The following is a 24,489-nucleotide window of genomic DNA, read 5'->3' as shown; positions in this document are numbered from 1 at the left end:
GTTATGAAATGTTTCAAGGATTCATCACTGTTCTTTATCGATCCATAGTATTCCATTGTGTGAATATACCATAGTTTATCCATTCATTCATTGATGGGCACCTTGGTTGCGTCCATCTTTTTGCTATTGTAAACAGTGCTGCAATGAACATGGGTGTGCATCTATCTGTTCGTGTAAAGGCTCTTATTTCTCTAGGATATATTCCAAAGAGTGGGATTGCTAGATCTTATGGTAGTTCTATTTCTCGCTTTTTAGAGGAGTGCCAAATCAATCTCCAAAGAGATTATACCATTTTACATTCCCACCAGCAGTGTATAAGTGTTCCAGTCTCTCCACAGCCTCTCCAACATTTATTATTTTATGTTTTCTGGATTAATGCCAGCCTTGTTGGAGTGAGATGGAATCTCATTGTATTTTTGATTTGCGTTTCTCTAATGGCTAGTGATCATGAGCATTTCCTCATGTATCTGTTAGCTACCCGAATGTCTTCGTTAGTGAGGTGTCTATTCATATCTTTTGCCCATTTTTTAATTGGGTTGTTTGTCTTTTTGTAGTTGAGTTTTTGCAGTATCATGTAGATTTTAGAGATCAGGCGCTGATTGGAAGTGTCATAGCTAAAAAATTTTTCCCAGTCTGTAGGTAACCTTTTTATTCTTTTGGTGAAGTCTTTGGATGAGCTCCCCGTTATCTAGTTTCTTTCCTGCATTGTTAGTAATGTTTTGTACACTGTTTATGCCATGTATTAGGGCTCTGAACGTTGTCCCTATTTTTTCTTCCATGATCTTTATCATTTTAGATTTTATATTTAAGTCTTTGATCCATTTTGAGCTCATTGTTGTGCTTGGTGTGAGATATGGGTCTTGTTTCATTTTTTTGCGGATGGATATCCAGTTATGCCAGCACCATTTGTCAAACAGCCGACCTTTTAGTAAGCAGCCATAGTACTTAACCACTACACCACCAGGGCTTCCAGAGTCTAGTTTTAATAGTCTCCATTTAATCATATATCCTTTATTTTTCATAGTTGCCCTGGAAATGTATATCCTATATTTTGCTGAGAAAAATGATTTCTCCCTTATCGTCAAAATTCCTGACCTTAAGTCTGACACACAGGAAGTTGGAATATTCTCTTTGATGTTTTCTCGATAGGAAGCATCCACTAGGAAGAAGAGTGCCAAGAAATACCTTTACTGCATTATAAGTTATGGTCTCCAGATTTAAAACTTGGATACAAAGCCTGCCCATTTGAACAGTGTCTATCTTTCTTGAAAGTGCCACACTGAAGACAGTCTTTAATTGTTATTCAATGTCGTATATTCTTCATTGAATTTAGCTCTGGAAGCCTATACATTCTTTTTTCTTCTTCTTCTTCACAATTTTACATTTACCTTCTGATCGTGGAAATTCTATTCAGACTTATACAATATTTACCCCCTTTCCAAGTAAAAATCCTACTTCATTACATAAGCAATTAAATTCTAGGTAGTTTGAAGACTAGAAATGGGACAGGCTTTATAAGGAAATGAAATTTAACATTCATGCCATTGTCTTCATGGTGTGAAATAAGGAGGAACAAACAAGTTCCCTGGCCTGGCAAACACTTATCTTACTCAAATGCCAGATCCCTGCCCTGTGCATCACAGCTAGGTGTAACAGGTATCTTTGTCCTTGAACTCTAACAGATGGAGAAGAGGAACCAAGAGAACTAGCCTCAAACCTCTGCTTCTTGAGGCTTCAACTCTGCAATGTAAACAAAATTCTTTGCCCCTGTCCATCTTCCCTCACTGTGTCAACAACAGGACACGTCTGTATCCTCACTTTAGTTCCTCCAGTACACACTGGCCTGGATCCAATCCCAGATTGGTTACAGTCATCCGGGGAGTGGGTGTTTGACTACTGGAAGGTGGCGTGGTAAATTTCGACAGGAGCCAAGTGTCGCAATACAGAAAGAGAATGTGATGGGGCGTCCATTGTCATCCAAGCGTGTTTCAGGAGAAGTTGCTAATGTTTCAGGAAGAGGGAAACTGAATAAGGTAATGTGCTTTATTGATGTTGACTTGTTTGGAAAATAATAATATGAGTTTATTTAGCCTTAAATATTTACTTCTTCCAGCCACACATTAATTTTTTTTAAACTGTGGTTCAAAATTAGTGATAAGGATTGCATTGATATTAATATAGCCAATCTTGCTCTTTTTGATCAATGTATCCATGGTATAACCTTTTCTATCCTTTTACTTTCAACCTGCCTCTGCTGTATTAGAAGTGAATTTCTTATAGACAGCGTATTGTTGAATCATTTTTTTTAATCCCCTCTGCCAATTTCTGTCTTTTAATTGATGTATTCAGACTATTTGCATATAAGGTAATTATTGATATGTTAGGGCTTACATCTGCCATTTTATTTTTTGTTTTCTGTTTGTTTCCTTGATTTCTCATTCCTCTGTTTCTCTTTTTTGCCTTCCTACAGGCTTCTTAAACATCTTGTAGGGCTCCCTCCTGACTTGTTTGTCATGCTGTGTTTTTTAGTTGCAAGGAGTAGGACCTGGGAAGAATGGAGCTATTCTATCTTAGCCATAACTGGAAGTCCTTGAGCATTTTTTTTTTTTTTTTAGTATAAGAAGAAGCTTCCCAAATATTCTATAACAGCAAGTAGATGGATTTGCCCAGAACTCATAATGACAGGTGGGGGTGATGCTACATAATGCCACACAACAGAGTATCATTTCATTTCAGGGATTTACTCCAAGTTTTCCAGTTACTACTATAATAAAAAAAAATTTTTTTTTTTTTTTTTTTTTTTACTATAATCAGTAAGGAACCCTGGGTGGTGCACTGGTTAAGCGCTCAGCTGTTAACAGAAAGGTCAGCGGTTCGAACCCACCAGCTGTCCTCTGGAGAAAAGATTGGGCAATCTGCTTTTGTAAAGATTACAGCCTTGGAAACTTCATGGCGCAGTTTTACCCTGTCCTATAGACAGTGGCATCACTAGGGTTGGTGTCACCCAGTACAGTAGCTCATGGTGTCACCCCCCATGCTAATTAACACAATTTTGCACCTAAAACATCAGAAAATTTGACAAATTTAGTGACTATAAAAACAGCAGCAGCAATGAAAACAACAGCGCTTGCTTGCAGCGTGTGCAGACCAGTGTGCAGACTAAACCACGTGATTCTAAGCATCGTGATTCTAAGCATCTAATAATGACAGCTGTGACCAGAGTGCATTAAACCTGTTGTCATCAAGGAGATTCCAACTCATAGCAACCCTATAGGACAGAGTAGAACTGCCCATACGGTTTCCAAGGGGCTCCTGGTGGATTTGAACTGCTGACCTTTTGATTAGCAGACGAACTCTTAACTACTATGCCACCAGGCTTTTTAGAATGTTTAGAAAGTAAATTAGCATGGAGTTTTAGCCTTGTAGGTATATTGATATGTGTAAGCTGGGCTTACAAAAGATGGTTTCCTGGTTATAAGTAACTACTGGGATAATTTTATAAAAAATAATAAATTTCTACTGAAACACGGAACAGAAATTTTATAGACAGTCATTTTGGCGTCACTTTCTTTGACAGGGTTACCTGGTGTAGTCCGCTGCCCCACACTGCTTTTAGTGACGCCACTGGCTATAACAAGTCGGTGTGGGTGTGGGGAAGGAAATACAACCATTTTTGTTTACAAGTAAAACATGGATAAATATTACCAGAACTAGGTGAATTCTAAATTTTTATTCAGATTTTGTAAATGTAGACAGTTTTTAAATCCTTCGTTTTCAATAGAAATTGAATGACAAACGTGGAAGAACTCTATGTGGAGCAGAGAGGGCTGTCTAGTGCTTGGGGCAGTAGGCTAGTTGTTTAGGGTTGAATTGTGTCCCCCCCAAAAAAGATATGTTGAAGTCCAAAACCCCAGTCTCTTGTGAATGTGACTTTATTTGGAAGTAGGATCTTTGCAGATGTAATTAGTTAAGTCAACATGAGGTCATACTGGAGTAGGCTGGGCTGTAATCCAGTATGACTGGTGTCCCCTTACAAAGAGGAGGAGACCCATAGACAGAGGCACAGACTGAAAATGGTCATTGTGAAAGTGAAGGCAGAGATTGGAGTTACGCTGCCACAAACCAACAAACGCCTGGGGCCACCAGAACCTAGAAGAGGCAAGGGTAGATTCCACCTCTATAGCCTTCAGATGGATCATGGTCTTGCTGACACCTTGGCTTCTCGAGCCTCCAGAACTGTAAGAAAATACATTTCTCTTGCCTTAAGCCATCCAGCTTGTGGTAATTTGTTACAGCAGCCCTAGGAAACTAATACAGAAGCTTAGCTTTGTGTCTGGCACATAGCAATGGTTCAGTATCATTGTTAACGGAGGAAGACTACTGCCTTAGTTATCTAGTGCTGCTATAACAGAAATACCACAAGTGAATGGCTTTAACAATGCGAAATTTATTCTTTCACAGTTTAGGAGGCTGATCGGAATTCAGGGAGTCAGCTCCAGGGGAAGGTTGTCTCTGTCTGTTGTCTCTGGGGGGATGTCCTTGTCATTAATCTTCCCCAGATGAAGAACTTCTCAACACAGGGACCCTGGGTCCAAAGGACGTGCTATTCTCCTGGCTCTTTTTTCTAGGTGGCATGAGGTCGCCCTGTCTCTCTGCTCATTTCTCTATTTTATATCTCAAAAGTGATATTGATTTAGGACACAACCTAATCTTGTAGATGGAGTCCTGCCTCATTAACATAACTACCGCTAATCCCACCTCACTGACATCATAGAGGTAAGATTTGCAACACCGAGGAGAATCACATCAGATGACAAAATGGCGGACAATCACACAATACTAGGAATCATGGATTAGTCATGTTGACACATTTTTGGGGGACGTATTTCAATCCATAACAATTACTGAGTTGCAACTTTGCATATTCTTCCAGTAGAAGAGACTAGTATTTCTGTGGTAGAGTCAACTCCAAATTATTTATGATATTGGAGAAGGATTATGGGAAGAAGAAAGGTCCTCTACAAATTATATTAAAACTACATAGTATTTCAACTTGGAAGCATCTATTTTTTTCTCACGATTCTGACTTATAGTGACCCTATAGGATTGAGTAGAACTGCTCCAGAAGGTTTCTAAGGCTTTAATCTTCCCAAGAGCAGACTGCCACATCTTTCTCCTGTAGAGTGGCTGGTGGGTTTGACTACTGACCTTTTGGTTATCAGTTGAGAGCTTTAACTGCCGTGCTACCAGGACTCCCCAAAAAGCATTGAACTGATACAAAAATGTAAAAAGTAGAAAGTGAAATTCTCCTATAATTTTACATCCCCTCCCCATGATTTGGGGCTTATTCTTTCAGATTTCTTCATGTGCATATGAAAATGCAATTTTTAGGCAAAAATGGATCACATTATTCATACTTTTTCATGTTTCTCTCACCAGTATATCTTGGCATCCTTTCCATATTATTACACATGCAGTACCAGTGATCATCGAGTCAGCTTTACTAGTGGCAACCTCAGGTGTGTCAGAGTAGAGCTGTTCTCCACAGGGTTTTCAGTGGCTGATTTCTTGGAAGTAGATTGCTGCGGCTTTCTTTCAGGGCACCTCTGGGTGCACTCCAATCTCCAACCTTTTGGTTAGCAACAAAGCACGTTAATGTTTTGCATCACCCAGGGATTTCTCGTTATACATACAGGGGCCTCATTATTTTAAAATATGGCACAATGTTTCAGTGTTTGAATATACCATAGTTTTTTAGCTAAGCCCCTTTTGATGGACATTTGGGCTAATGCCCATGTAAAGTTATCATAAATGATATGACATTAAATAAAATCTATGTTTTAGAGAAGAGTGCTACTTTATCCACTTCTTTAGAAGAAATGATAAAAGCGTTAAAAAGGTGGTGGTGGGGGGGAATAGTTAGTTTCCCTGAACTAAGCTACTTAATTTGGAAAAGGACTCCTTCCATACGGTTAATGTACTCAACTGCTAACGGGAAAGTTGCAGGTTCAAGTCCATCCAAAAATACCTCAGAAGAAAGGCCTGGCAATCTACTTCTGAAAAATCAGCCCTCGAAAACCCTCTGAAGCCCAATTCTATTCTGACATACATGGGGTCACCATGAGTTGGAATTGACTTGATGCCAATTGGTTAATCTAGAAATATGGGCTGAGGGGCTTTGCGTCACTTCACAGTTACAACAAAGGGCAGCTCCTGGGCCTAGTCAAATTAAGACTACCAGCCAATTAGAATTTCAATTTTAGGAGAGAATTGAAATAAAAGAGACATGTTCAAACTTAAAAGTGTTCTTGAAAAAGTTTGGGCAGTGATTGGCAACCCCTTAGAAATTTGACTGTATTGTATGGGCCTTGTTCGGATCCTGACGTGAAGCAAAACTATGCATAAGACAATTGGGGAAATTTGCCACTGACTGGATATTTGACGATATTCGGGAATTTTTAACAAATGTGTTTAGCTTGATGTCTTAGTTATCTAGTGCTGCTATAACAGAAATACTGCAAGTGGATGGATTTAACAAACAAAAGTTTATTTTCTCCCAGTTTTGGAGGCTAGAAGTTGGAATTCAGGGTTCCAGCTCTAGGGGAAGGCTTTCTCTATTACCTCTGGAGGAAGGTCCTTGGCTCCTCAACTCCTGCTTCCTGGTACTTTGGAGATCTCCACGTGGCTTGGCATCTGTCTTCCCCCATCTCTGCCCGCTTGCTTGTTTAATCTTTTATATCTCAAGAGAAATTGACTCAAGATACACCCTACACTAATCCTTTCTCATTACAACCCATTTCCAAATATAACCACAGGCAAAAACCAAAAAAAAAAAAAAAAGAAAAACCAAACCTGTTGCCATTGAGTCGATTCTAACTTGTAGGGACCATATAGGGCAGAGTAGAACTGCCCCATAAGGTTTCCAAAGAGCTACTGGTGGATTGGAACTGCTAACCTTTTGGTTGGCAGCCGAGTTCTTTAACCACTGCACCTCCAATGCTCCACCACAGGCGTAGAGGTTAGGATTTACAACACATATTTTGGGGGGACATAATTTAATCCATAATATTTGGTAATGATATTGTGGTTACATTTATTTAAAAAACAAAACATTGCTGTCAAGTCTATTTTGACTCATGGCACCCCCTGTGTGTCAGAGTAGAACTCTGTTCCATAGAGTTTTTAGTGACTATAATCTTACAAAAGTAGATCGTCAGGCCTTCTGTGCCACAGCTTGGTGGATTTGAACCACCAACCTTTTGGTTAGTAGCTGAGAGCAAACTGTTTGTACTGCCCAAGAACTCCCATGTTTATTTAGAGTCCTTCTATTTTAAAGATACATACTATTTTAAAGATATATATCTGGGCTTGGCTTTAGAATCATCCAAAGCCTGGCAGGAAAAAATTACAGTTGAGTGTGTGTGTGTGTGGATTTCAGGGAGAAGTCAGGTTGGGGTGGGAGGTAGGGATGAATTGTTGAAGTTGGGTCAAGGGAGTTTATCGTACCATTCTCTTTACTTTTGTATGTTGTAAAATTTTCTACAGTAAGTTGAGGAAAAAAAAAAAAACCAAAAACTTGAATTCAATAACTATTTCTACCGGAGTGGAGAAAAGTTGTGAAAGGACGTTGGATGGGAAGAAGGTACTTTTTCAGGGTTGGCTGATCTTACTAAAGGAAGCTTTTATTCCTGGCCTTAGTCCAGGAGTGAGAAGTTTTTATTCTTAAGGTTACTGACTCATAAAAGGAAAATAACTCAAGTTAAGATGTAAGTTCTTAATTTTTATGATTTTTTGGGGGGGAAGAAACAGAAAGAATTAACTTTAACAATTCAAGAAAGAAATCACAGAATTTGAATCACTAAGTAATAATAATAATAATAAGTTGATGCCTTTGAATAAAAAGTCATCTTTTTTTCCCCCTGGTTGCTTAGCGTTCATTTCCTTTTCCTAGCAGCTCTGCCAATTTCCCAACTCTTCTTCCTATCTTGTGTGGTCTTGATGAAAGAGTAAACCCAGCAGTCCGCTTCTTACTTCACAAGTTCCTCCCCGCCACGACCTTGTAGGGCAAGCTGTCTTTTGAGGCTTTGAAAAATGCTTTATCCCAGCAGCACCATACACGGCCAAGCTGTTCCTGCTCAGAAACCAGCTCCTGCTTTCTTGCCCCTGGTGGCACAGTGGTTAAGAGCTTGGCTGCTAACCAGGAGGATGGCAGTTGGAATGCACCAGCCACCCCTTGGAAATCCTATGAGCCAGTTTTACTCTGTCCTATAAGGTTGCTCTGAGTCAGAAATGACTTCATGGCAGTGGGTTTGTTTGTTTTTTTCTTTTTTTGGCTCTGGCGCCTAGAGTTATCCTGGATCCCACCCATTTCCAAGGCAAGTTCTCTTGACTTTCCTATTTGTTCTTAGAGCCACCAATTTCCTTACAATAGCCTCTCTGTCCCCCACACGTCTGTCGGTTTGTCCTACTGTGGGGGCTTGTGTGTTGCTGTGATGCTGGAAGCTATGCCACTGGTATTCAAATACCAGCAGAGCCACCCATGATGGACAGGCTTCAGCTGAGCTTCCAGACTAAGACAGACTAGGCAGAAGGACTGAGCAATCTACTTCTGAAAAGAGTTAGCCAGTGAAACTCTTATGAATAGCAGTGGAACAGTGTGTATAATACAGTGCCAGAAGATGAGCCTCTCAAGTTGGAAGGCATTCAAATACGACTGGGGAAGAGCTGCCTCCTCAAAGTAGAGTTGACCTTAATGACATGGATAGGGTCAAGCTTTTGGGACCTTCATTTGCTAATGTGGCATGATTCAAAATGAGAAGAAACAGTTGCAAACATCTCTTAATAATCAGAACGTGGAATGTACGAAGTATAAATCTAGGAAAACTGGGAATTGTCAAAAAAGAAATGGAACATAAAGATTGATATCCTAGGCATTAGTGAGCTGAAATGGACTGGTACTGATCATTTTGAATTGGACAATCATATGGTACTATGCTGGGAATGGCAACTTGAAGAGGAATGGCGTTGCATTCATCGTCAAAAGGAACATTTCAAGACCTGTCCTGAAGTACAATGCTGTCAGTGATAGGATAATATCCATATGCCTACAAGGAAGACCAGTTAATACGACTGTTATTCAAATTTACACACCAACCACTGAGGCCGAAGATGAAGAAATTGAAGATTTTTACCAACTTCTGCAGTCTGAAATTGATCAAACACTCATTAGGTATGCACTGATAACTACTGTTGATTGGAATTCGAAAGTTGGAAACAATGAAGGATCAGCAGTTGGAAAATATGGCCTTGGTGATAGAAACAATGACTGAGAACACATGATTGAAACTTGCAAGACCAATGATTTCTTCACTGTAAATACCTTTTTTCACCAACATAAATGGTGACTATATATGTGGACCTTTCCAGGTAGAATACACAGGAATCAAATCAACTACATCTGTGGAAAGAGACGATAGGAAAACTCAATATCATCAGTAGGAACAAGGCCAGGAGCCAACTGTGGATCAGACCATGAATTAGTCTGATTCAGAAGAGCCAAAGTACGACTTTGAGCATATTCCACCTGAATTTAGAGACCATCTCAAGAATGGATTTGACGCATTGAACACTAATGACCAAAGACCAGACAAGTTATGGAATGACATCGAGAACATCATGAAGAAAGCAAGAGATCATTAAAAAGACAGGAAAGGAAAAACCTAAATGGATGTCAGAAGAGACTCTGAAGCTTGCCCTTTGACATTGAGTAGCAAAAGCAAAAGGAAAAAATGATGAAGTAAAAGAGCTGAACAGAAGACTTCAAAGGGCTGCTCAAGAAGACAAAGTAAAGTATTATGATGACACGTGCAAAGACCTGGAGATAGAAAGCCAAAAGGGAAGAGCATGCTCGGCATTTCTCAAGCTGAAAGAACCGAAGAAAAAATTTAAGCCTTGAGTTGCAATACTGAAGAATTCTACAGGGAAAATATTAAATGACGCAGAAAGTATCCAAAGAAGATGGAATTAACACACAGAGTCATTATACCAAAAAGAATTGACCTGGAAGAGACCTATATTTATGCCTATCCCCAAGAAAGGTGATCCAACTGAATGTAGAAATTATAGAATAATATCATTAACATCACAAGGTAGCAAAATTTTGCTGAAGATCATTCAAAAAAAGTTAGAGCAGTACAACAATAGGGAACTGCCAGAAATTCAAGCCATATTCAGAAGAGGACTGGAACCAGGGATATCACTGCTGAGGTCAGGTGGATCCTGACTGAAACCACAGAATACCAGAGAGATGTTTACCTGTGTTTTATTGGCAATGCTAAGGCATTCACTTGTGTGGATCGTAATAAATTGTGGATAACGTTGTGGCGAATGAGAATCTAGAACCTCTAATCGTGCTCATGAGCAATCTGTACATGGATCAAGATGCATTCGTTCAAACAGATCAAAGGGATATTGCGTGGTTTAAAGTTAGGAAAGGTGTGTGTCAGGGTTGTATCCTTTCACCATACCTATTCAACCTGTATGCTGAGCAAATAATCTGAGAAAGGTGGACTGTATGAAGAAGAACATGGCATCAGGTTTGGAAGAAGACTTATGAACGACCTGTGTTATGGAGATGACACAACGTTGCTTGCTAAAAGTGAAGACAACTTAAGCACTTATTGATGAAGATCAAAGACCACAGCCTTCAGTATGGATTATGCCCCAACATAAAGAAAACAAAAATCCTCACAATGGGACCAAAAAGCAACATCATGACAAACAGAGAAAAGACTGAGGTTGTCAAGGATTTTATTTTGCTTGGATCCACAATCAATGCCCATGGAAGTAGCCGTCAAGAAATCAAATGATTCATTACATTGGGAAAATCTGCTGCAAAAGACCTCTTTAAAATGTTGAAAAGCAAAGACGTCACCTTGAGGAGTAAGGTGTGCCTGACCCAAACCATGGTGTTTTCAATCACCTCATATGCATGCCAAAGCTGGACAATGAATAAAGAAGACCAAAGAAGAATTGATGCCTTTGAATTGTGGTGTTGGCGAAGAATAGTGACTATACCATGGACTGCCAAAAGAATGAACAAATCTGTCTTGGAAGAAGTACAACCAGAATGCTCCTTAGAAGCAAGGATCGCGAGACTACGTCTCACATCCTTTGGACATGTTATCAGGAAGGATCAGTCCCTGGAGAAGCACATCATGCTCGGTAAAGTAGAGGGTCAACAAAAAAGAGGAAGACCCTCAACGAGATGGACTGACACTGTGGTTGCAACAATGGGCTCATGCATAGTAACAATTGTGAGGATGAAGCAGGACCGGGCAGTGTTTCACCCTTTTGTGAATAGGGTCGCTATGAGTCGCAACCAACTTGACAGCACTTAACAAAAACAACAAACCTCTCTTTTGCTGGAAGTAGCCAAGTTGGGTTTTTGCCATTTGTAAACAAAAACACTAACTCCTCTATTCCAAAGCCCCCAAAACCCAAACTCACTGATATCGAGTTGATTCCACCTCACAGAGACCCAACAAGTTTTCTAAGGCTGTAAATCTCTATGGAAGCTGACTGCCATATCTTTCTCCCACAGAGTCACTGCTGGTTTCGAACCACCTACCTTTTGGTTAGGAATTGCTTGCTTTAACCACTTCATCACCAGGGCCAAAGTATGGCCAATTAAGTGTTCAGCTACTAACCAAAAGGTTGATGGTTAGAACTCATCCAGTGGTACCTTGGAAGAAAGGCCTGACAATGTGCTTCTAAAAAGTCACAGCCATGAAAACCCCGTGGAGCACAGTTCTACTCTGAAACACATAGGGTCACCATGAGTTGGAGTCAATTTGACAGCAGCTGTATTTTCTGGAGAAAGATATTGGTGGCCTGAAAGAGGGATAGGTGAGAAAGTCAGGAAGCAGCTGGAGAAAGAGCAAAGAAGGGGTTTGCAGGAAAAAATTTCAATAGAAAGTTAGATAAAGAAGTAGAGGGAGACAAAGGAAGAAAAGTCATTTTTTACACCTATCCATTCCCTGCCCCCTAATAGCGCCCAAGGAGTGCTGGTGGTGCAGTGGGTAAGTGCTCAGCTGCTAATCGAAAGGTCACTGGTTGGAACCCAAGAGGTGCTGCATGAGAGAAAGATGTGGCAGTATGCTTCTGTAGAGGTTACAGTCTTCGAAACCCAATGGGGCAGTTGTACTCTCTCCTATACGGTTGCTTTGAGTTGGAATCAACTTGACGGTAATGGATTTGCTTTGAGTTTGGTAATAACAGCCAGATCCACCTCTACCACTTTATCCAACTTCCTCCCAAAGTCCTCTGCTCCTACATTTCCCACTCAAAGGCATCAAACTTCCAGGCCAATCTGCAGCTTCACGGTCATATTCCATCCATATACTCCCCCACCCAGGCAACCAAAGGCCGTATATCTCTAAGCAAACTCATGGAGCCCCCCACCACTGCCAAGCCCCTTCACCAAAAGGGAAGAACTGGGCCTCCATAACTCTCAGCACTTCTACCAGTATCAGCTGTTAAGGGAATCAGCTACTAACTGAAAGGTTGGCAGTTTGAGTCCACAAACAGGAGTCTCTGAAGAAAGCCCTGGCCGTCTACTGCTGAAATAGCACCCATTGAAAACCCAGTGGGATACAGTTCTCCTCTGACACACTTGGGGCCACCATGAATCAGAACTGACCTGATAGGAATTGGCTCGGTTTGGTTTTTTATCAGCTGTTATCTCAGACCTGCCTTGCCCCTACTTGTCTGTATTTAACTGGCATGAAGGTGCCATTTTGACTTATTTGTTTGTTGTGCTATATTTTTTAGTTGCAGGAAGTAGGACGTGGGAAGAATGGGGCTGTCCCATTTTAGCTGTAACTGGAAGTCCTTGAGTAATTTTTTTTAAGTATAAGAAGCAGCCTCTAAACTATGCTATGACAGGAAGTAGACGGATTTGCCCAGAACTCGTAACGGACAGATGCGGGCGAGGTTACATAACGCCACAGAACAGAGTATCATTTCAGGGATTCACTCAAAGTTTTCTGTTACTACTATAATCAATGAGGAGCCCTGGTGGCACAGTGGCTAAGTGCTCTGCTGCTAACAGAAAGGTCAGCGGTTCGAACCCTCCAGCTTCCTTGGGAGAAAAGATCGGGCAATCTGCTTCCATAAAGATTACAGCCTTAAAAACTCCTTGGGGTAGTTTTACCCTATTATAGGCAGTGGCGTCACTAGGGTTGGTGTCACCCAGTGCAGTAACTCATGGTATCACCCCCCCCTTGCTAATTACCACAATATTGTAGCTAAAATGCCAGAAAATTTGACAAAATTAGCAACTACAAAAACAGAAGCAGCAATGAAAACAGTGTGTGCTTGTGGTGCATGCAGATAAAACCATGTGGTTAGAAGCATCATTGTAATTGGATAATAATGACAGCTCTGACCAGAGCACATTAGAAGGTTCAAAAAATAAATTAGCATAGAGTTTTAGCCTTGTAGGTACACTGATACATTTAAACTGGGTTTACGATAAATGTTTCTGTTGTTATAACTTAACTACAGGGATATTTTATAAAAAATAATAAATATCTGCTGAAACACTACACAAAAATTTTATGGACAGTCCACACTCCGCACATCCCTCTAGTGACACCATGGCCTATGGTGTCACTATGAGTCAGAATAGACTTGACAACAATGGGTTTTACTCTTACCAACTCTTCTTATCTGGAGCCCTGGTGGTGCAGTGGTTAAAGCGATCCAGTACTAACTGAAAGGTCGGTGGTTTGAAACTACCAGCAGCTCCGTGGAAGAAAGATGTGGCAGTCTGCTTCCATAAAGATTTACAGCCTTGGAAACCCTACAGGGCGGTTCTACTCTGTTGTTGGAATCAACTCGATGGCAGTGGGTTTGGTTTTTTTGATAAGCCTATTTGGAATAGACTCGATGGCAATGGGTTTTTATGTGGTGAAGGTCACTGGGTGGTGCAAACAGTTTGTGCTGGACTGCTAACCTAAAAGTTGGCAGTTCAAACTCAACTAGCAGTGCCATGGAAGAAAGGCCTGGCTATCTGCTTCTGTAAGAATTACAGCCAAAAAATCCCCATGAGGCATTTACTGTGTAACACATGGGGCCGCCATTAGTTGGAATCAGCTAGACAGCAATGGGACTTTTTTTTTTTGGGGGGGGTAAGCCTTTCAGCAGTGGGGGTGAGGAGGAGAAGGTGTTATTCGAGTTAACAGCACCTAAAGTTTTCCCTTTATACAGAATATGCTATTTGGTGAATAAACATCAGAGATTGGAAGAGGGTAAATATCTCCAGAAAAACTTTTTCAGGCCATGATTGGGAGAAAGGTCATTGCCATTTATGGTATCCAGGCTCAGAAAGAATTCAGGTTCATTGGCACAGAGACTTGGTTTCTATTACCAGATTTGCTACTAACTGGTCACTAACCTTAGGAAGTGGCTTAACCTCGAGGGCCTCAGTTTCCAGTACTACACAGCACTAGGGGGTGGGGAGGGAGCATGAAAGGGTTGGACTAGATCCTATAAAGTCCCTTTTAGCTCTAAATAATCTATGATTTTAAGCCAGGCAATGGATGATTCAGTAAACCAGGTTAGCACGGGCTTCCTTGTGTTTACTTACTAATCTGTACTGAACAATTTCACACCACAGTTTCAGAATTTCAAATCAAAGATGTGGTGAAACCCATGTGAATTGTTCACTACAGATTATTAAATAAGTACAAGGAAGCCAGTGTTTACTTGGCTTACTGGGTCATCCACCCTTGCCAGAAACTCTAAATTTGAAAAGAAGCTTTGGTTCTGTAGGAAGATGCTGTGGGGTTGGGAGAGAGACAGATTGCAGCCACACCTAGTAGTAGAATCTTTGATGTGGTGAAAAAATGTGACATTGTTCACTACAGATGATCTGGCTGGACAACCCTCACCTGTTTTAAACTTTTGTGCATTGTTTTCTTCTCTAGGTCAAATTTGTATTTGCATGACTTCCTGTTTCTTTTAGATTCCAGCTGTGTTGGTTTATGCAGGTGAGCTAATTTCAAATGCCTCATGCTTGTTTGTGTCTATTCTCACATCTTTACTTAGCGAAATTTATGCAACATGTGTTTGTCTTATATAACATGTACTTCCTCAGAATATGAACCGTACTGGTGGCCAGTATAACACCCTAGATCTTGTTGTATTTTATATCAAAAATCTTTAGAATAGCAATGGTTCTCTTTCAAACCACTCTGCTCTCCTTAGCAGTTTTCTGTAAGTATACTTGCCCTTTAAAAACACCTGACTCTTTCATACACTTTTCTATAAATTTCCTCTAGAAATTGCAGCATTATGGATTTAGACCATAAATCTATAAACTGGGTATAAATCTGACCCTCATTTATCTGCGACAGACTGGCTTCAGTGTTCCTCTTAGGTGTTCTTCTAGCATTCAGTGTATTCATTCATTCAAAAATTTGTACCATGCTAGGCATTCAGGATATAGCAATGAACAAGACAGCCGTGGCCCTGCTCTCACTGAGCTTGATGTCTAGGGATGAAGACAGACATTGAATAAGTAATAGTAAGTAGATGGGTGTTAAAAAGGAGAAGTGCGAAATTCTATACGCTATAGAATCTTAAAGGAACCCTGGTGGTGGAGTGGTTAAAGTGATCGACTGCTAACTGAAAGGTCAGCAGTTCGAAACCACCAGTGGCTCCTCGGGAGAAAGATGTGGCAGTCTGCCTCCATAAAGATTTACAGCTTTGGAAACCCTATGGGGTCACTATAAGTCTGAATCAACTTGACTGCAGTGGGCGGGTATAGGAACTTATACAGAGATTTAAAAAAGTCCTTGGGGATCAGAGAAGATTTCTAGATGAAGTGACATTTAAATACTTAGTACTTAAGTACTTAATACTCCCCAACATGTTTTCTCCTTTTCAAAATGGGTGACTGAGAGCTTGACATAACTAACCCCATGATGAACCTGTTAGCTCTTCTCCTTCCTCTGCCTGTCTCCCCCTTTGCATACCTTTGTTAATGACTTTGTTTTGACCTAATGCTAATGATTTTGTTCTTTGTTTGGTCTGATGCAAATAACTTTGTTTCGTTTTGTCTTACCACCTGTGACTTACAACCCCCACACTTCTAACCCTTGTAAAAATTCTATACAAGCTTTAATGTAATGTAATATAATGTAATGACTCCATAGAGACAGTCTGTGTTGCTGTCGGTTTCCGGTGGTGTATACATCTCCTAAATGAACTTTCTCACCCTTTCTGACTTGGAGTATGTTTCATTGGCTTGACTGCTCCAGGGTACAGACCCTAATCAAGCAACATTAAAAAAAAACAACCCAGTACCTGGCTAAAATGGAGAGGAAGAACATTGCAAGCAGAGGGAACAGCTGAAACGGGAAAGTCCATGGAACAGGAGAAAAGCCTTAAGAAGGTCATGCGGGCCAGAATGGACGGAGAGGTGGGCAGAGAGTTGTGAGATGAGGCTGAAGAGGTAGCTACAAGTCAGATCAAGAGGCAGATTACAGGCCGTGTTAAAACTGTTGGACTTTTATATCCACTGAAATTGGAAATCATTGACAGTTTAAACCATTGACATTTTAAAAGGCCATTTTGGCTATAATGTGGCAACTGGGTTGGTAGAGGGATTGGCAAGAGGAGAGGTAGGAATGTTACCACAGAATGGCCTGGGATCTTGTCTTTGGTGTAAGAGAGAATTCAAACACTGAGACAAACAGTGCCAAGCCAGCAGAAGTTTTTATTAGCAAGCAGAGGGTTAGTAGTAAAAGTACACTTGACTAGGAAGTGTCAAGCTGGCTACTCAGGTAGAGAAAGAATCTGAGTGCCCTGATAGTCTTTTTCTTAGGGTTTTATACTCCTTTTGTCTCTTGACCTGTCTCTATTAACATTTAAAAGCCAAGACAAGACCCTCCCATGAAGACTATTTCCTTGGCTTAAGGTTCGATTACCAAGTTAGAGATCTTATCACGTTAGGGACTTTATCAAGTTAAGGATTTTATCAAATCAAAGACCCCTGTAAAGATCATTCCCTTGGCTTAAAGTTTAACTGTGTAGGGACCATCTTACTGAGGAATGTCACCACCCCCTGCCTCTTCCTTTGTAGGGATTGTCTTATTGAGGAATGTGACCATCCCCTGGCTCTTCCTTTTCCCAAGTGCAAGCTCTGCCCCTCCCCCTTACAGGAAGATGTGGAGCAAAAAATTTAACTTTCTCCAAAGTAATTTTTTTCCCCTTGTTTCCTGAGAGATAACCTCTAAAACCTTGGAGTTGCCCCAGTAATTGAAGTGTCTTTGTTATCTAAGAAGCCTCCTGGCCCCACCTGAGAGTTTGTGTTAATAAGGTATGGCTAGCCAGAACAATGGGAACTCTCCCAGCTCTCACCCTCTGTATCTCTTCGTTTGTATTCTTTTTTGCTATAACAAAGCTGTAATCATAAATACAGCACTTTCTGTGAGTCCTGTGAGTCATTCCAGCAAATTATCAAACCTGAGACAGCAGGTCAGAAGTGAGGGGACTGGACAACTCTGGGTTTATATCCTGAGGGGATAGAGGGAAACCCTGAATTTGTAGCCAGTAGGTCAGAAGACAGGGTGTCGCGTAGACTCCCAAGCTTGAGGCTGGAGTCTGAAGTCTCGTGCCTATTTGGCAGTCTGAAGCATGGTGTCCTTTTAACTTGTAAGAGGTGACCTACTCTCCTAGTGGTTAGGATCAGAGAAAGCACTCCATGTGCAGCTGGTATCAGAACTGACCAGAGAAGTGAAACAGTGGGGATTTTGAGTTATGTTGACGCTGGGTATTATCTTTGTAGAAGGCTAGGTAAGGTGTTACTGCTGTGAAGCAGAATCTAACACTGGTTATCAGGGATGGGAGGGAAGGGGAAAAGAGGGAAATCTATGTTTAGCTAGTAATGAGTTTCTGTTTATGGAAATGGAAACTACAGCAACAGATGTTGGTGATGGTTGCACAACAAGATTGATGTAATTGGTTTCATTGAATTGTACAAGTGGAAAATGTTGACTTGGCAAATATTATGTTATCTATATGTTTACAACAATGGGGGAAAAGAAGACATTGCTGCTATGGTTCATCCATAGAGAGAATCAGAGACTGGGACTAGGGCTGTGTATTCATGTAAAGTTGACAGGGTTTGGTGTTTGTACAATATTGGGGTATAAGAAAGGATGAAAAGTCAAGGATGGTTCCATAAGGGCCAAGGGGGGAGAGTGCTTCAAAAAGGAGAATGTTATGAACTGTGTCAAATAAGAGAGTAAGGTGAGGACTGAAAAGCACTGTTTGGATTTTTTTTTTACTGGAAAACTGGTGGCATGGTGGTTAAGTGCTATGGCTGCTAACCAAAAGGTTGGCAGTTCAAATCCACCTAGCGCTCCTTGGAAACCCTGTGGGTCAGGTCTACTCTGACCTATAGGGTCGCTATGAGTTGGGATCGACTCAACAGCAATAGGTTTGGGTTTTTTTTGTTTTATTGCTGACCTTAGGAACAACACTTTTGATGGAACGATGGTGGCAAAGTCTATATTGATTGGATTCAGGAGCAAATGCAAGGTCAGTAAGAGATAGAGAGACACAGAGAACAAGCGGACTCAGATCTTTCCAGAGTGAAACAGACAAAGACAGATAACAGAGAAGGACAGTAAGTGGACACAACTGTTTCTAGAGGTTTGGCTGAAAAAGTGAAAAGAAAGAAAGGATAATAATAGCGAGTTAGGAAAGAATTATAGTTTTCAAAATGGGAGAGGCTTGAGCATATTTAAATTCTAAAGAGAAGGAGCAGGTAGAGAGGAGAGATTGAAGAATTAGGAGAGAAAAGGACAACGGCCCAAAATTCCTGAGACAGCTAAAGGAAGATGTTGAGAGCCAAGGTGAATGGATTGGTTACTTGTCACATTTTACTGACATTTCCTGACTAGATGTCTGTCTCCCTTGATGGGCTGTATCTTATCTGATTTTATATTTCTGACACTTAAGTAGGACCTAGCACCTACTAGATACCCTGTGAGTGTTTAGCTGAGCCGACATGTTGTTTATTGCAGGAAGGCCTAAGCAGAAGTTTTCTCAAAAAAAAAAAAAGTTTTCTCTTAAGGATAGTCTAAATGCCTTGAATATTCAGGGGGTTAGGGGCCAACCTGTGTTGTAGTAAGAGGTTGTGCTTACTAATCTTAGGCTAGGAACTTTTATTATATCTGATAGGAAGGTCTAAGTCTAAATGAGTCGCAGTGGAAATAAAGATCAACCTAATACATACAAGCCAAAAACTACTTAAAAACCAATTCCCTCCCTCTTGGCTTTCTCCTTGGTCCATCAAGGAAGACAGACAATGGAACAGCTACCCACAGCAAAAGGAACAATGTTCAACCCTTTTGAGTTCCCATCTCAAGTCGAATATGACGCAACTCATCTGCACCAAAAACCTTAAACAGAATGTCAAAGAGCTTACGTCTAGCCCTTCCCCAGACAGTTGCTCTTAAATCCAGAGCAGAAATGGAAATTAAACTAATTCAATGAAACAATTATATTAAATTAGAATTTTTCTTCTACACTGGCCAAGAACACCATTAATATTGGGCAGCAAGCATGATCCCATATTTATTTGTCTTCCTGAAATTTCAAAATACTTAAATGTTTGATATTTATGTGAGCTTCTTCCAGGAATGAGAAAATGTGATTGGAGTGGCCTTTTGGCGTTTGTGGGAAGGAAAAATGGAGAATGGGAAATGGAAACAGGATTAAAAGGATGTGTGTTATTTGATTACAGAAGCAAACTAGATAATGGTTCTATGAAAGGAATATGCTAAGGATCCATTTGTCAAACAAACATTTATGAAGCATTCACTGTGTCCTCCTAGGCTGGCTCTTTGCCAGGTATGGGCAAAGCTCATGATATAGAACAGTCATAGACCAAATTCAAGTTTCCATGATGCTATTCAGGGAGAGAGTTTTCTAGGCTCTAACAAATAGGGCATATGCCTTAGGACCTGTTATGTATTATATTTTGTCCCCCCAAAATATGTGTTGTAAATCCTAACCCCTATACTTGTGGTTATAACCCTATTTGGGAATGGTTTTTCTCTGTTACATTAATGAGGCAGTATTAGCATAGGGTATATCTTGGGTTAATCTCTCTCGAGATATAAAAGGAGCAGATTAAGCAAGCAGAGATGGAGGAAAATAGATGCCATGCCACATAAAGGTCATCAAAGAGCCAAAGAACAGAAGATGAAGAGACAAGGACCTCCCTCCAAAGCTGACAGAGAGAGAAAGCCTTCCCCCCAGAGCCAGCACCCTGAATTCAGACATCTAGCCTCCTAAGCTGTGAGAAAATAAATTTTTGTTTGTTAAAGCCACCCAGATGTGGTACAGGCAGTCTCTGAATTACCAGCGAGTTCCGTTCTCAAGTCTGTCTTTTTTTTTTTTTTTCTTACAGAGTCTGTATTTCCAGGTCTCTGAGTGGCAGTGCCCACTGGTTAGGTTCGTTTATTCTTTTTTTTTCCTTTTTTAAATTGTGCTTTAGCTGGAAGTTTACAGTACAAATTAGTTTCTCATTCAAAAATTTATACACAAATTGTTTCGTGACATTGGGTGCAATCCCCATAATGTGTCAGCACTCTCCCCCTTTCCACCCTGGGTTCCCCATGTCCATTTGTCCAGGTTTCCTGTCCCTTCCTGCCTTCACGTCTTTGTTTTTGGACAGGTGTTGCCCATTTGGTCTCGTATACTAGATGGAACTAAGAAGCATATTCCTCACTTATGTTGTTGTTTGTTTTATAGGTCTGTCTAATCTTTGGCTGAAAGGTGCACTTTGGGAGTGGCTTCAGTTCTGAGTTAGTAGGGTGGCCAGAGGCCATAGTCTCAGGGTTCCTCCAGGCTTTGACAGACTAGTAAGTCTGGTCTTGTTTGTGAATTTGAATTTTGTTCTACTCCATGTTTGTCTTTAAGTCAAATATATATGTAAGTTAGAACAGTTAGGTACGATTTGTATCTAATGTCAGTCAGTCAAATATTTGTTTCAGTATATAGCATACGTATAGTGTACCTTTCTATGCATAAAAAATATTAAAGAACACTTTCTAGATACACTAAAATGTCTTTAACATGATAACCCAAAAACCTAACTCACTGCAGTCGAGTAGATTCTGACTCATAGTGACCCTACAGGACAGAGTAGAACTGCCCCATACAGATTTGAAGGAGTGCCTAGTGGACTCGAACTGCTGACCTTTTGGTTAGAAGCTGCAGCTCTTAACCACTACGCCACCAGGGTTTCCTTCTAACATAATAACACAGGAATAATAATAATGTTTTGGTGGGTGCACGTAGTGCCCATTTGTTATTACAAACCATTGTATTTCACCTCAAATTTTTCATATAATAGCCTTTACGGAGGTTGGTTCATAACTATGGGTTGTATGCAAGTCAGACATTCGTAACCTGGTGACTGCCTGTATTTTTGTCATAGCAGCACTAGATAACTAAAACAGGCCCAATTGCAAATGGGTGGAAATAATGATTTTATTAATCAGTACAGTACCCTACACATCCCAGCATGGGCTTCTTTGAGAAAAGCCAGAACAGGATTTAGGATAGAGGCTAAGGGGGAGCCCTCTGCCTCCTACCCTGGATTTCTGTTTTTGGAATTGCACATTCCAATGTGCCTGCAAGAGATACAACCAGATGTAGAGAGGGGATTCTGAGACCACCTACCCAACCAGGAGCCTGAAAAAGGCCCCCAGGCCTGTCCCTTTCACCTACTCCTGGGTGGAATACAGAGTAGAGGTGGTTGATGCCTTTCAGCACAATGACTCTGCCCACTCATGCACTTGGCCCTGTGCATGCCAGGGTCTAGCCATTCAGATTAATGATTGCTGCCTCCCCCAACACTCCAGGGAAACACAAGGTGAGGGAGGAGGTAAGTAATATTCCTTAGTCTTGACATGAGAGCAGCAAGTTGCAGTTCTGCATGTGGCCAGCCAGGCTGAGGATCCTAAAAGAAGATCCTATCCTGGGTTTTTATGAGATATTTCTGGATCCTTCCAGAAAATTCTTCTTTTTACTTGAGGAGGTTTTGATCTTTGGGAACATATAAGACAAAGTCCCTGGAGATACGAGAAGAGCAGTGAAACAAGGAAGTCCAGGCACCAGCAACATTTACAGTCAGGCAGAAGAGAAAACGAACCAAAACAAGCAAAAAAGAGACAGAGAAAGAGTGAGCTATGGAGAACCAGGAAAGAATGTATCTCAGTTACAGATTCCTGTGTCTCTCCTAGTAGAGAGTTTCTGAAAGGAGCTCTGGTGGTGCAGTGGTTAAGTGCTCAGCTGCTAACCAAAACGTCTGAGGTTCGACCTACCAGCCACTCCATGGGAGAAAGTTGTGACAGTCTGCTTCTGTAAAGATTACAACCTTGGAAGCCCTTTGGGGCAGTTCTACTCTGCCCTATAGGGTCACTATGAGTCGGAATTGACTCCATGGCAATGGATTAGAGAATTTCCAAGCAGGCATTGATGATTCAGTCATAGAATTCTGACCTTTCATGTGGGAGACCTGGGTTCAACTCCCAGCCAATGACCTCAGGTACAGCCATCACCTGTCTGTCAGTGGAGATTCACGTGTTGCTATGATGAACAGGTTCCAGCAGAGCTTCCACACTAAGATGGACTAGGAAGAAAGGCTGCTGTTTATTTCTGAAAATCAGCCAATGCACACTCTATGGGTCACAACAGAACATTGTCTGATCCAAAACCAATCATGTGGATGGTGCAGGACTGGGGAACATTTCATCCTGTTGTGTATGGGGTCCCTATGAGTCTGGGGCCAACTTGACAGCATCTAACAACAACAGAAGGTTGAGGAGTAGAGAGTGGTCTGGAAGCTTGTAGGATTTCTGTTTTATATTTGTGGCTTATAATTTTCACCAGATTATCTATAAAAATGCAGTTACCATTGAGTTGATTCCAAATCCTTGTGACCCCATGTTTGCCAGAGTAGAACTGTGCTCCAAAGGGTTTTCAATGGCTGATTTTTTGGAAGTAGATTGCTGGGTCTTTCTTCTAAGGAAACTCTGGGTGGACTTGAACCTTCAACCACTTGGCTAACAGCTGAGCTTGTTAACTCTTTGTACCACCTATGAACTCCAGATTATCCATAGTATGTCTTTTTAGAATTTTTTTAAGACCAATGACTTCTTCATTGCAAATACATTTTTTCAACAACATAAGCGCAATATCATCTGTCAGAACAAGGCCAGGGACCAACCGTGGAACAAACTATCAATTACTCATATACAAGTTCAAGTTGAAGCTGAAGAAAATTAGAACAAGTCTAGGAGAACCAAAGTATGACCTTGAGTATATCCCACTTGAATTTAGAGACAATCTCAAGAATAGATTTGATGCTTTGAACACTAATGACCAAAGACCAGATGAGTTGTGGAATGACATCAAGGACATCATATGTGAAGAAACAAGAGGTCATTAAAAAGACAGGAAAAAAGAAAAGATCAGAATGGATGTCAGAAGAGACTCTGGAAGTTGCTCTTGAACGTCAAGTAGCTAAAGCAAAAGGAAGAAATGATGAAGAAAAAGAGCTGAACAGAAGATTTCAAAGGGTGGCTCGAGAAGACAGAATAAAATATTATAATGACATGTCCAAAGACCTGGAGTTAGAAAACCAGAAGGGAAGAACATGCTTTGCATTTCTCAAGCTGAAAGAACTGAAGAAAAAATTCAAGCCTCAAGTTGCAATTCTGAAGGATTCTATGGGCAGAATATTGAATGGCTCAGGAAGCATCAAAAGCAGATGGAAGGAATACACAGTCACTGTACCAAAAAGAATTGGTCTATGTTCAGCCATTTCAGAAGGTGGTGTATGATCAGGAACTGATGGTACTAAAGGAAGAGGTCCAAGCTGCCCTGAAGGCATTGGTGAAAAAAAAAGGCTACAGGGATTGTTTGAACAAATGGATGCAGGGTTAGAAATGCTCACTTGTCTATGCCAAGAAATTTGGAAGACAGATACCTGGCCAACCGACTGGAAGAGATCCATATTTATGCCTGTTCCAAAGAAAAGTGATCCAACTGAATGCAGAAATTATCAAACAATATCATTAATATCACAGGCAAGTAAAATTTTGCAGAAGATCACTCAAAAGTGGCTGGAGCAGTATATGATAGGGAACTGCCAGAAATTCAAGCTGGATTCAGAAGAGGACATGGAACGAGGATATCACTGCTGATGGCAGAGAATACCAGGAGGTTGTTTACCTGTGTTTTATTGACTATGGGAAGGCATTCGACTGTATGCATTATAACAAATTACAGATAACATTGCGAAGAATGGGAATTCAGAACACTTAATTTTTCTCATGAGGAACCTGTACATAGATCAAGAGGCAGTTGTTCCAGCAGAACAAGGGAATACTCCATGGTTTA

General features: G+C 40.8%; 1 protein-coding gene across 6 annotated transcripts in view; it reads left to right on the top strand.

Annotated features, from left to right (window-relative positions):
* Positions 1-24,489, top strand: part of LOC126076526 (cytidine monophosphate-N-acetylneuraminic acid hydroxylase) — a 509,905-nt gene that overhangs the window by 361,727 nt on the left and 123,689 nt on the right. Inside the window, exon 1 of one of the 6 annotated variants that reach the window (XM_049885132.1) lies at positions 14,663-15,053. The exons of the other annotated variants lie outside the window; for them this stretch is intronic. The gene's annotated coding sequence lies outside the window, so the exon portion shown is untranslated. Of the gene's footprint in view, positions 1-14,662; positions 15,054-24,489 lie in introns of those variants that run through there. 6 annotated transcript variants of the gene reach the window in all.

The sequence above is a fragment of the Elephas maximus genome, chromosome 1 (genome assembly GCF_024166365.1).
Source record: "Elephas maximus indicus isolate mEleMax1 chromosome 1, mEleMax1 primary haplotype, whole genome shotgun sequence".
Lineage (NCBI taxonomy): Eukaryota > Metazoa > Chordata > Mammalia > Proboscidea > Elephantidae > Elephas > Elephas maximus.
The sequence above is the reverse complement of the archived record's forward strand: the minus strand, read 5'-3'. Positions and strand labels throughout refer to the sequence as shown.